The following is a 12,244-nucleotide window of genomic DNA, read 5'->3' as shown; positions in this document are numbered from 1 at the left end:
CTTGTTCGGGTCGAGATGGAGCGCAAGACCCTGGATTGTGTCTGTTGTAATCCAGGCGTGTTTCTTGATACTTGACTCATTCACTGGATGGCTACGACCATACCTGAGTCAAATCATTGATCCTAACTAGATGGTTGCGTCCATACTATGGATCTAGATTATTTATGTACTCTCTTATGGATGGCTACGACCATACCACATACATCTTATAATTGAACTATCAGTCATGTCTCTTAATATAGCTCCTCGGCGGCAGTAACTATATGTGCTCTTGTGTGCTCTTATGTGTGTGTTCTTGTAAAGCATTTCACCCCTCTCCACCTCTCGGACTTCATGCTTTAGGGGGCATCTGTTACACAGTAATTTGTCACCATCCCTGTTACTCCTCTTGTCGTACCTTGGAGGACCCATCCCGGGAGTTATAAGAAGTGACAAAGTCTAAAAACACCTGCATTATGTTCCCCTGAGTATGTACTCCATGTTCCCTGAAGACACCTTCTGCAGATCATCCCTAAAAAATGCTCTTTTTCCATTGGCGCAAGTCCACAGTATCCTACCCGCGCCAATGATGGAGATCCTCAAAAGGGGGCACGACCATTGGCGCTCTATCTTAGAGCAACAGTCGCGCCAACCAAATTTAGTCGTGCTTTTTGCCTTAATGCACGTCCGACTGTTGTTTCCTTCATTACATGGAGCTTTTCTGAGGATAGAAAATTAGTTTTTTGTCGAGCTTTATCCATCTTTATGGCTTTTGCTAATTCCACAAAAGGTGTCCCGGTTCATTGCATCCTCTTCCCTTCTCCATCTATATAAGCTTGTCATTATGCATTGGACAAGCTAGTGCTAGTGCGAGAGTGTTGGTGTTAGTGTTATGCTAGTGATTTGGTAATTGAGTTATAGTAGTGATGATTATTGGTCATGGAGAGAATGCTAATGAGTGCTAGAGAGGTTATGCTGCCGGAGAGGAGATGCATGTCAAGACACATATAGTTACTCACCCAGCCAGGAGAAGGGTCGACGTCAGAACAATGGTTGTAACTTTTCCTGTTTATTAATTGATGAGCGACTGCTATTATAGTTCCAATCTCATTATCTGTCATGGTGATATGTTGATTTATTTCCTTTCTGACTGAAATATAGTTGTGCCTTGGTAGTTTTTATGTTGGTATCTGTCTCTTCCTTTGTATGTGCAGGTATTCGTTATGATCTGTTGGAGCAAGGGAGCGAGGATATCAACTCTGCTTCAATCATAGCGTTGGACTCCAGGTTAGTCTTCTTGATTCACCTTTGAGGCATAACTAGGAACTTGCGTAGCAGCATGGTTTGTTTGTGGCTAGTTCTGTCATAGGCTAGTGGGATCGCCTCTGTCCGCAAAGGGGATTTACCTTACCAACACCCCCACTTCAAGGACTGGTGGGAAACCTACTGCGAATGAAAGGATGAAAGTGTGGGCTCACTATTTTCAGCCGCACCCACTTGGAATTCATTTTGAGATGACATCAAGGAGAAGTACAACCCTGTCAAAAGCTATGAGGACAAATACATAAAGTGGACCATGCTGCGGCAGGGAAGGGACCAAGACGTCCTAGAGTTCACCAATATTTTTCATACCCTTCGAACAAAGTTGGGTATCAAGGATACTAAGCTGCATTTGATAATCCAATAATGTGTTTTCCTACACAGATACATCTACGATGAGCTAGAGTTCCTGAACATCTCCTTGGTTGGCACAACATACTGATATGTTGTCAAGATTGAGCAGAAGTTTAAACAAAAAAAGCAAGAATTTGGATCTGTGAATCTAAAGAACATAGGAAAAAGCCAAAGCGGGGTGATCCAAGACAACGCGTCAAAGCCCCAGGAAAAGAAAAAGACCACAAAGTTAGAGAGGGACACAGGAAAGTGGTGTGAGTTCCATAAGATCCCCACTCACAACACATGTGAGTTTTGGACCAAGCAATCGCTAGTGGCCGAGTTGAAGGCTTCAAAATCATATGCATGTTCTGACCTTGATTTAGAACCTGAAAAGGGGAATGGCAAAGGGAATTAGATCATTGGTGAGGAGCCCTGTGCCACTGTTGCCACCACCAAGATCGTGAAGAATGAGCCTGAAGATCCAGAGGAGGGAGAGCGCCCTTCCCACTCACAGATGTGGGTGAAGGGTTCGCTGTTGCAATTCATTGTTGACAGTGGGAGCCAAAAGGACCTCATTTCAGTAGAGGTCATGAAGCATTTGGGACTACTGACTACACCACACCTGCCACCGTACAGTATTGGGTGGCTTCACCAAGGACGAGATCTCTAAGTCCGCCAACAATGTCACCTTCCCTACAGCATCAATCCCTTCACAGATGAGGTATTTTGTGATGTTGCACCTCTTGATGTTTGTGATGTACTATTAGGCCAACCATACTTATGAGGGGACATGATGTGTATGACTCAAGGCCTCACACTGTTATTATTCCTTTGGGTAATTCATTATACAGGATACCATAGGTAGTGCCACCTACCACCACCTCTTTGATCACTGCTAAGAAATGCAGCAAGCTCATCTCCCAGACTAGGAAATTCATTTTCTTTCTGGTTCACTCCTAGAGTAAGGGGAAGATTGTCACCACATCCATGACCCCCATGAAGGGTTCCTCCATTCAGTAGCAGCAGATGGATATGGTCATGAAAGCAGACAAGAACATCTTCTCCTCACCAACAGGGACACCGTTGCACTATGAGGTCAAGCATTCATTCGATCTTACTCCTAGAGCACCTCTACCCAATGGGTCAATATATTGCCACTCCATTATGGAAAATTCCAAGTACAAGCAGCGACATGATTAGCATCAGGTACCACACAAGTTTCAAGTGGGCGACAAATTTTGGTTGCAATTGCAGAAAGAATGCCTTACAAGAACCCATACCAAGGTTGTGGGAAATGATGCTTTGGAGCACAGAATTTCTCCATTCCTTCGCTTGCACTGAGTATTCAATGTGGACCACCCTTGACCATTCTTCCCACCATTACTAGACACATCATAGGTTGCAGAACAACTAAGAAGGAACCTAGCTCAGGAAAAGTTTCCTCATCTCAGGGAGGAACTGAACACATTAGGGACCATTGCTTCCTAATGGGGGAAGAATGATCCAGGTGGATGTTGGTGGCCATCCACCTATCCCACTTGGACCCCCACAACTGTCTCTTTCAATTTTTAAGTTTCCTTAATTCTAGTACAATTTACTAGTTTTAGCATTTTTTCGGGTCTTAAACTTCCTCAGCCATTTTGAGGCCCTAAACGATGTTTTTTGGGAAAACTAGGAGCAACATGGGTTTATAAATTTGGGTTTATCTTCCCAAAGTTGTAGCCCTTGGATATATCTTTCTAACGAGCTATGGTGTGTGTCAAACAGAGATTGTATGCCAAAGTTATGACCCCTAGAAATTGATATACCAAGTTAGTGAAAATGGGGCCCATAGTGCGGCACTTCATCTCCTAGGGCTAGGTTTTTGGATGTTTAGGGTTTTCCATTGTTTCTCAACAATAAATAGGCCCTAAATCCTCATTGTAATATAGTTCAGATGCATGTAGCCACCACATCTCTTCTGAGATATAAGCTACCATCACCCTAGCTGGTTTATTTCCATTTATGTTTGTAATCATATTTCAGTATTTTATATTAATGAAATGAAGTATTATTTTTGTTTCATCTCTGTATTTATGGTTATTTTTGTACTTTATTGTGTTCCTACTTAAATCGGGATCAATGGTATCATTTCAGACTACTCTTTCTCTATTTTTCTTTGCATGTCCGCAACAAGGTCAGAATATAAGGAGTTAGGGCTTGAACTGGTCGAACCTTTGCATGACCAGCCTCGCAAATCCTGATGGCCTCCCATGGAGGATGAAAATAAAGACAAGGGGGCGGGAGGTCCTATCAAAATCTTGCTCGAAGAAGCCCTCAAGCGACAAAGGAACGCGATGATGGAAAGCTTTTCCCAGATCCTTTAGCGCCTACCCAGAGGCAACGCATCGGCTTCCAACAGCTACTCTGGAAAGGCCACACCCTTTAAGGTACAAGTTAATTTTGAAATCCCCATATTCAAGGGTCAGATAGACGCAGATGCCGTAGATAAAGGTTAAATATGCTAGATGGTTATTTTTCCATTCATGATTTTTCCAGCTAAGAAAATATTACTTTTGCACTTCTCAAAGTAGCCCTCCACGTCAAGAACTGGTGGGAAACCTACTGCGAGTAGAAGGATGAAAGTACAGGCTCACTATTTTTAGTCGAACCCATTTGGAATTCATTCTGAGATGCCATCAAGGATTAATAATACCCTTTCAAAAGCTATGAGGACAAGTACATAAAGTGGAGCATGTTGCAGCGGGGAAGGGACCAAGATGTGCCAGAGTTCACCAATATTTTTCTTACCCTTCCCACAAAGTTGGGTATCAAGGATTCTGAGCTGTATTTGTTACTACACAAGTACATCTAGGATGAGTTGGAGTTCCTGAACATCTCCTCGCTCGTCATGGCATACCGATGCATGGTCAAGATCAAGTAGAAGTTTAAACAAAAGAAGTGAAACTTTGGATCTGCAAATTCAAAGAACAAGGAACAAAGCCAAGGCGGGGTGACCCAAGAAAACTCGTTTAAGCCGCAATCAAAGAACAACACCATAAAGTCAAAGAAGGACATAGGAAAGTGATGTGAGTTCCATAAGAGCCCCACTCACAACACAAGTGAGTGTCGGACCAAGCAGTCTTTGGTGGCCGAGTTGAAGGCTTTAGAATTAGATGCATGTTCCGACCTTGAGTTAGAACCCAACAAAGGGGAATGGAAAAGGGAAGTGGGTCATTGACGCGAAGCCCAACATCACTGTTGCCACCACCAAGATCCAAAAGAATGAGTCCGAAGATCCAGAGGAGGGGGAGCATATTTTCCACTCACATATGTGGGTGAAGGGTTCGCCGCTGCAATTCATTGTTGATAGTGCGAGCCAAAAGAACCTCATTTCATTAGAGGTCATGAAGCAGTTGGGCCTACTAACTATACCACACCTACAGCCGTATAGTATTGGGTGGCTTCACCAAGGATGAGATCTCCGAGTCTGCCAGTAATGCCGCCTTCCCTACAGTATCAAGCCCTTCACAAATGAGGTATTGTGTGATGTTGCATCTCTTGATGTTTGTGATGTATTGTTAGGTCAACCATACTTATGGAGGCGACATGCTATGTATGAGTCAAGGCCTCGCACTGTTATTATTTCTTTGGGTAATTCATTATATAGGATTTTTTGGTCTAAAATGCATATGCAAATTAGAGTTTCATTTACTATCAATCTAGGTAAGTAAACTTCAAGGATCATCCAATATATATGGACTTAGAGATAAACTAAACTAAGCTAGGTGAAGAAATGCCAAAGCTCCCTTACAAAAGGTCTTTCATTGGGATCTCCAACACCTATCTAGTCGTTTAACAAAATGAAATCTAAAGACATTGTGACAAGTGTAAGAAATATTAAATCTCCCTTACAGGAGACTGCTTGTTAATATTTCTAATCATCTTAATCAACAAACTATGTAAACTAATGAAATTAATGCACTTAAATCTAATTCTGATTGATTTCATGAAATATTAAAGCTCTCTTACAAGAGACTATTAATTTATATCTCAAGCAAATGAATTAGAAACTTAAACTAGTGAAATCAAACATTAAATAACAAATCAGATTCATTGAACGAAACATTAATACTTTCTTACGAAAGGTCATTCGTTAATATTTCAAACATATGAACCAATAATTTAATCTAATGAAATTCACAAAAAACATAAAATGGAAGTTTACCAAAACAAAATGAGCATGCAAGTGAGGCAATGGGGGCCCTCCATAGCTCCACAAGCACACCTAGAAAGAAGTCAAATGTAGAAGAAAATTCAATCCCCTTTATTTGTCCTCAATTGCAAATTGTAATTACAAGCTCCAAGTTCTACATTCCAAGAGGTCCTAAACTCTACATGATAATGATTCTAAAATCTAAAATTACAAATGAAGGACTAATTTTCTAAATTCTAAAAGTTAATATTACAAATGAAGGAGATAACACTCCCATTTATACAAAAGCTATGATAAAAAACCTATAAATGTAAATCCACTATTCCCTCGTCTGACCCACATATTTCTCAACCAATGGTGACACATAACCCTATCCTCCATGGTCTCCTCCATGAGGTCCATGATCTTCTCCATGAGGTCCATGATCTCCTGAAATTCGAATTTGAACATAGAGTGCCACATAAAGATGCCTTGGAAACTTCCTTTGTACCTATACATGTCAACAAACTCATTCTAATTGTTAGGTATAAGTATATGGAGATTATTTTCTAAAGTTTAACCATAAATTCTCTTAAAAATAATAAGAATTAATAATGTTTTGGAAAACACAAAGGTAACCCATAAAATGATTAAATTGAAGCTGATGTGGTGACATGGTGGTGGAATAGAGGTGAGAAAATGTGTGAATGGAGTGAAAGTGGATGTATTTTAAGGATAATTCCTAGGCCCAACAAGGATACCAGAGGTAGCCCCACCTACTTCCACCTCTTTGATCACTGCTAAGATATGCAGCAAGCTCATCTCCCAGCTAGGAAATTCATTTTCTATATGGTTCACTCCCAAAGTTAGGGGAAGATCGTCGCCACATCCATGACCCCCACGAAGGATTATTCCACGCAGCAGCAATAGATGGATACGATCATGAAAGCAGACAAGAACACCTTCTCCTCACCCATAGGCACACCGTTGCACTATCAGGGCAAGCATTCATTCGATATGACTCCTAGAGCTCCTCTATCCAACGGGTCCATATATCACCACTCCATTTTGGAAAATGCCAAGTACAGGTAGCGACATGATTAGCATCAGGTACCACACAAGTTTTAAGTGGACGACAAAGTCTGGCTGCATCTGCAGAAAGAATGCCTTACAAGAGCCCATATCAAGGCCATGGGAAACAATGCTTTGGAGCATAGTATTTCCCCATTTCTTCACTTGCACCAAGTGTTCAATGTCGACCGCCCTCGACCATACTTCCTACCATTACTAGACACATCAGAGGTTACAGAACAGCTGACCAGGGTCCCAACTCAGCAGAAGTTTCCTCATCTTAGGGAGGAACTCAACTCAATGGTTACCATTGCTTCCTAATGGGGTAGGAATGATCTAGGTGGATGTTGGTGGCCACCCACCTATCCCACTCATACCCCCACAACTGTCTCTTTCAGTTTTTCAGTTTCCTTAATTGTAGCACAATTTACTATTTTTAGCAGTTTTTCGGGTCCTGAACTCTCAGAGCCGTTTTGAGGCCCTAAACGACATTTTTTGGGAAACCTGTGAGCAACATCCATACATGGATTGACGTTTCTCTTCACAAAGTTGTATTCCTCGCATAGATATTTCTAATGAGCTATGGTGTGCGTCAAATGGAGATTGTATGCCAAAGTTACGACCCTGGGAAAATGATGTACTAATTTACCCAAAATGGGGCCCATAGTGTGGCTCTTCATCTCCTAGGGTTACATTTTTGGATGTTTAGGGTTTTCAATTGTTTCTCAACAATAAATAGGCCTTTAGCCTCATTGTAACATAGTTCAGTGGCATGTAGCCGCCACATCTCTTCTCAGAGATAAGCTACCATCGCCTTAGCTGGTTTATTTCCATTTCAATTTGTAAGCATATTTCAGTATTTTACATTAACGAAATGAAGTATTATTTTTGTTGCATCTCTGTATTTATGGTTATTTCTGTACTTTATTGCGTTCCTTCTAAAATCTAGATCAATGGTATCAGAGCGGTCTCCTCTTTCTTTATTTTTCTTTGCATGTCCCTAACAAGGTTGGGATATAAGGAGTTAGGGATTGAACTGGTCAAACCTTTGCAAGACCACCCTCGCAAATCTTGACGGCCTCCCATGGCAGATGAAAAGAAAGATGAAGGAGCAAGAGATCTTATCAGAATCTTACTCGAAGAATCCCTTGAGTGACAAAGGAACGTGATGATGGAAAACTTTGCCCAGATCCTTCAACAACTACCTAGAGGCGACGCATCAGCTTCCAACAGCTACTCTGGAAATGCTAGACCCTTTAAGGTACAAGTTAATTTTGAAATCCCCATTTTCAAGGGTCAGATAGACATAGATGCCATAGATAAATGGTTAAATCTACTAGATGGTTATTTTTTCGTTCATGATTTTTCCAGTCGAGAAAAGAGCACATTTTCACGTCTCAAAGCAGACCCCCACGTCAAGAATTGGTGGGAAACCTACTACGAGCAGAAGGATGAAAGTACATGCTCACTATTTTTAGCCATACCCACTTGGAATTCATTCCAAGATTCCATCAAGGAATAGCACTACCCTGTCAAAATCTATGAGGACAAATGCATAAAGTGGACCACGCTACGGCAGGCAATGGACCAAGACGTGCTAGATTTCACCAATATTTTTCATACCCCTCGTACAAAGTTGGGTATCAAGGATTCTAAGTTTCATTTGGTACTCAAATACCACGGCTTCCTACATAGGTACATCCAGGATGAGATGGAGTTCCTAAACGTCTCCTTGCTCGGCACGACATACCGATACGCCATCAAGATCGAGTGGAAGTTTAAACAAAAGAAGCAAGACTTTGGATCTGTGAATTCGAAGAACAAAGGAAAAATCCAAGGCGGGGTGACTGAAGACAACCCATCGAATCCACAGGCAAAGAAAAACACCACGAAGTCATTGATGGACACAGGAAAGTGGTGTGAGTTACATAAGAGCCCCACTCATAACACAAGTGACTGTTGGACCAAGTAGTCAGTGGTGGCTGAGTGGAAGGCTTTAGAATCAGACGCATGTTCTAACCCTGAGTCAGAACCCAACAAGGGGAATGGTAAAGGGAATCAGATCATTGATGTGAAGCCCAACGCCACTATTGCCATTGCCAAGATCCAGAAGAATGAGACTGAAGATTCAGAGGAGGGGGAGCGTATTTTCCACTCATAGATGTGGGTGAAGGGTTTGCCACTGCAATTCATTATTGACAGTGGGAGCCAAAAGAACTTCATTTCAGTAGAGGTCGTGAAGCGGTTGGCCCTACCAACTACACCACACCCGCAACCGTACAGTATCAGGTGGCTTCACCAAGGACGAGATCTCTGAGTCCACCAATAGTGTCGCCTTCCCTACAACATCAAGTCCTTCACAGATGAGGTATTGTGTGATGTTGCACCTCTTTATGTTTGTGATGTACTATTAGGCCAACCATACTTATGGAGGCAACATGCTGTGTATGAGTCAAGGCCTCACGCTGTTATTATTTCTTTGGGTAATTCATTCTACAGGGTACCGGAGGTAGCCTCACCTACCGCCACCTCTTTGATCACTGCTAAGATATGCAACAAGCTCATCTCTTAGACTAGGAAATTCATTTTCGATTTGGTTCGCTCCCAAAGTAATGGGAATATCGTCACCACATCCATGACCCCCGCGAAGGGTTCCTCCATGCTGCAATAGAAGCAGATGGATACGGTAATGAAAGCAAACATGAACATCTTCTCCCTACCCACAGGGACACCATTGCACTATTAGGTCAAGCATTCATTCTATCTAACTCCTAGAGCACCTCTACCCAATGGGTCGATATATCGTCGCTCCATTCTAGAAAATTCCAAGTACAAGCAGTGATATGATTAGCATTAGGTACCACACAAGTTTCAACTGGGCGAAAAAGTCTGGTTGTATCTGCAGAAAGAATGCCTTACAAGAGCCCATACCAAGGTTGTGGGAAACAATGCTTTAGAGCATAACATTTCCCCATTCCTTCACTTGCAATGAGTGTTCAATGTGGACTGCCCTCTACCATGCTTCCCACCATTACTGGACACATCAGAGGTTGTAGAACAACTCACGAGGGACCCAGCTCAGCAGAAGTTTCCTCATCTCATGGAGGAACTCAACGCAATGGGGACCATTTCTTCCTAATGGAGGAGGAATGATCTAGGTGGATGTTGATTGCCACCCACCTATCCCACTTGGACCCCCACAACTATCTCTTTCATTTTTTTAGTTTCCTTAATTGTAGCACAATTTACTATTTTTAGCAGTTTTTCGGGTCCTGAACTTCCAGAGCCGTTTTGAGGCCCTAAACAACGTTTTTTGGGAAAACTGGGAGTAACATGGGTGCATGGCCCAATGTTTCTCTTCCCAAATTTGTATTCGTTGGAAACATCTTTCTAACGAGCTATGGTGTGTGTCAAACGTAGATTGTATGCCAAAGTTACGACCCCCGGAAGTTGATGTACCAATTTACCCAAAACGGGGCCCATAGTGTGGCGCTTCATCTCCTGGGGTTAGGTTTTTGGATGCTTATGGTTTTCCATTGTTTCTCAACAGTAAATAGGCCTTCGAGCCTCATTGTAACATAATTCAAAGGCATGCAGCCGGCACATCTCTTCTCAAAGATAAGCTACCATCGCCCTAGCTGGTTTATTTCCATTTCTATTTGTAAGCATATTTCATTATTTTACATTAATGAAATGAAGTATTATTTCTGTTGCATCTCTGTATTTATGGTTATTTCTATACTTTATTGCATTCCTTCTTAAATCTAGATCAATCAACTAGCAGAGGATCAGGGAAAAGCTTTCGATAACCAACCAAAAGACAAGGTTGGGAAGCAGTAAGGTTTTCAACTCTTTGGAAACTTCATCCAAAGAGGACAAAGGTGAATGTGATGATTACCTTCACACAACTTACAGGGAAATTTGACTTTTCCCTTTTTCCCATGGAATTTACTTGTTGAGGTTTTGTCACCAACATGAACTCTAGAGGCTTATGACAAAGGTTGATGTGATCTTGTGGACCACACTTCTAAGACCTTGGGAGTATTAGGAAAATACCAAAGAATGTGGTCACCCTTACATAACATGCAAGGGAATTTTACTTTTGGTGTTGGTTGGAAGATTTTTCTTCATTAGTTGCATCAGTAACAATAGTTCTTTGGTTTCCCCCTTGCTTATTTTGCTTCTTCTTCTTCTTCCTCCTCTTCTTCTTCTTAGCTTCCTGGTTACTAGAATCGAGACTTTCACTAGGCAAAGAGGAAGAATGAGGTGAAGAAATAGGTGAAGAAGGTGAGGATTCAACTTCAGGATCAACATGAGGTTGTTGTTGTTCAAGTGGAGGATAACTTAGTTGAAAATCAGGTTGGACACTCGGAATCACTAAGGCCGAAAATAACCAGACTGGCAGACCAATGGTCAGTCCAGGAAGGGACAACATTGCCATATAGGGAGCACCAACATTTCCGAAAGAAGGAAAAGTACTAGGATTCCTATTAGGGGGATTTACTTGGTTGTTAGACTTAGGAAATGTTGTCATTGGTATCAACCTAAGATTTACTAAGGAGTATTTTCACAGGAAGTATGTTGTTCCGCAACCAATTGATTGATTTTAGAACTTTAACAAAAATAAATAAATAAGGGGTAATCTAGGCAAGAGGGTTTAGCATGTATCTCTAAACCACTATATACACCTTATCCAAAACCAAGGACTTAACATACGGTGGCCAATGTCCCCGAATGTTGTGTTTGGTGTGTCACGTTTACAAGGCGGGTGACTCGGTTACATGTGGGTAAAGGAGAGCAACCTAGTGGGGTATCCCAATATATAATCGACGGTATGAGGAGCACAAGTCCATCTTAGCATTGTCTAATACATAACCATTCAGTGGTAGCATTCCCATATACTTGCCATACTAAAGTGCCTCCTATATACTCAAAATTATTGTAGAACCTTCGATATACTTCCGTACTGGAATGAGATTTCACCTCTGGGGTACAATGCAGGCAGTTAATCACAACTTCTATGTTTAAAGATGTCAGAACACGTCTCTAGCCTAGACCTCTAGATATTCATGTTAAGTTCCAAATGCTCCTTAGGTTAATTGAGGTAAATTTTAATGTTTATCTTTAATTATGTTTTAGTTTTAAGGCTCAAAATGATGTCATCTGAACACCTATGATGCAACTATAAGAGAAAAGGAAAACCTGTCGTTTCAATGAAAGCTAGACTAATCAAGGGAAGAAATTTCAATCAATAATGCATAAAAATACAAAATTCTTTCCAATAACTTTCATTTTCATCTTCCAAATGCAAAGCCAAAAGTTAAAAATATTTTCACTTTGAATTATCCTAAATGCAACTTTTCG

Source organism: Pinus tabuliformis, chromosome 5_2, assembly GCF_031772625.1.
Source record: "Pinus tabuliformis cultivar Carrire ecotype Pingquan chromosome 5_2, CPIR1, whole genome shotgun sequence".
NCBI classification, from domain to species: domain Eukaryota; kingdom Viridiplantae; phylum Streptophyta; class Pinopsida; order Pinales; family Pinaceae; genus Pinus; species Pinus tabuliformis.
The sequence above is the reverse complement of the archived record's forward strand: the minus strand, read 5'-3'. Positions refer to the sequence as shown.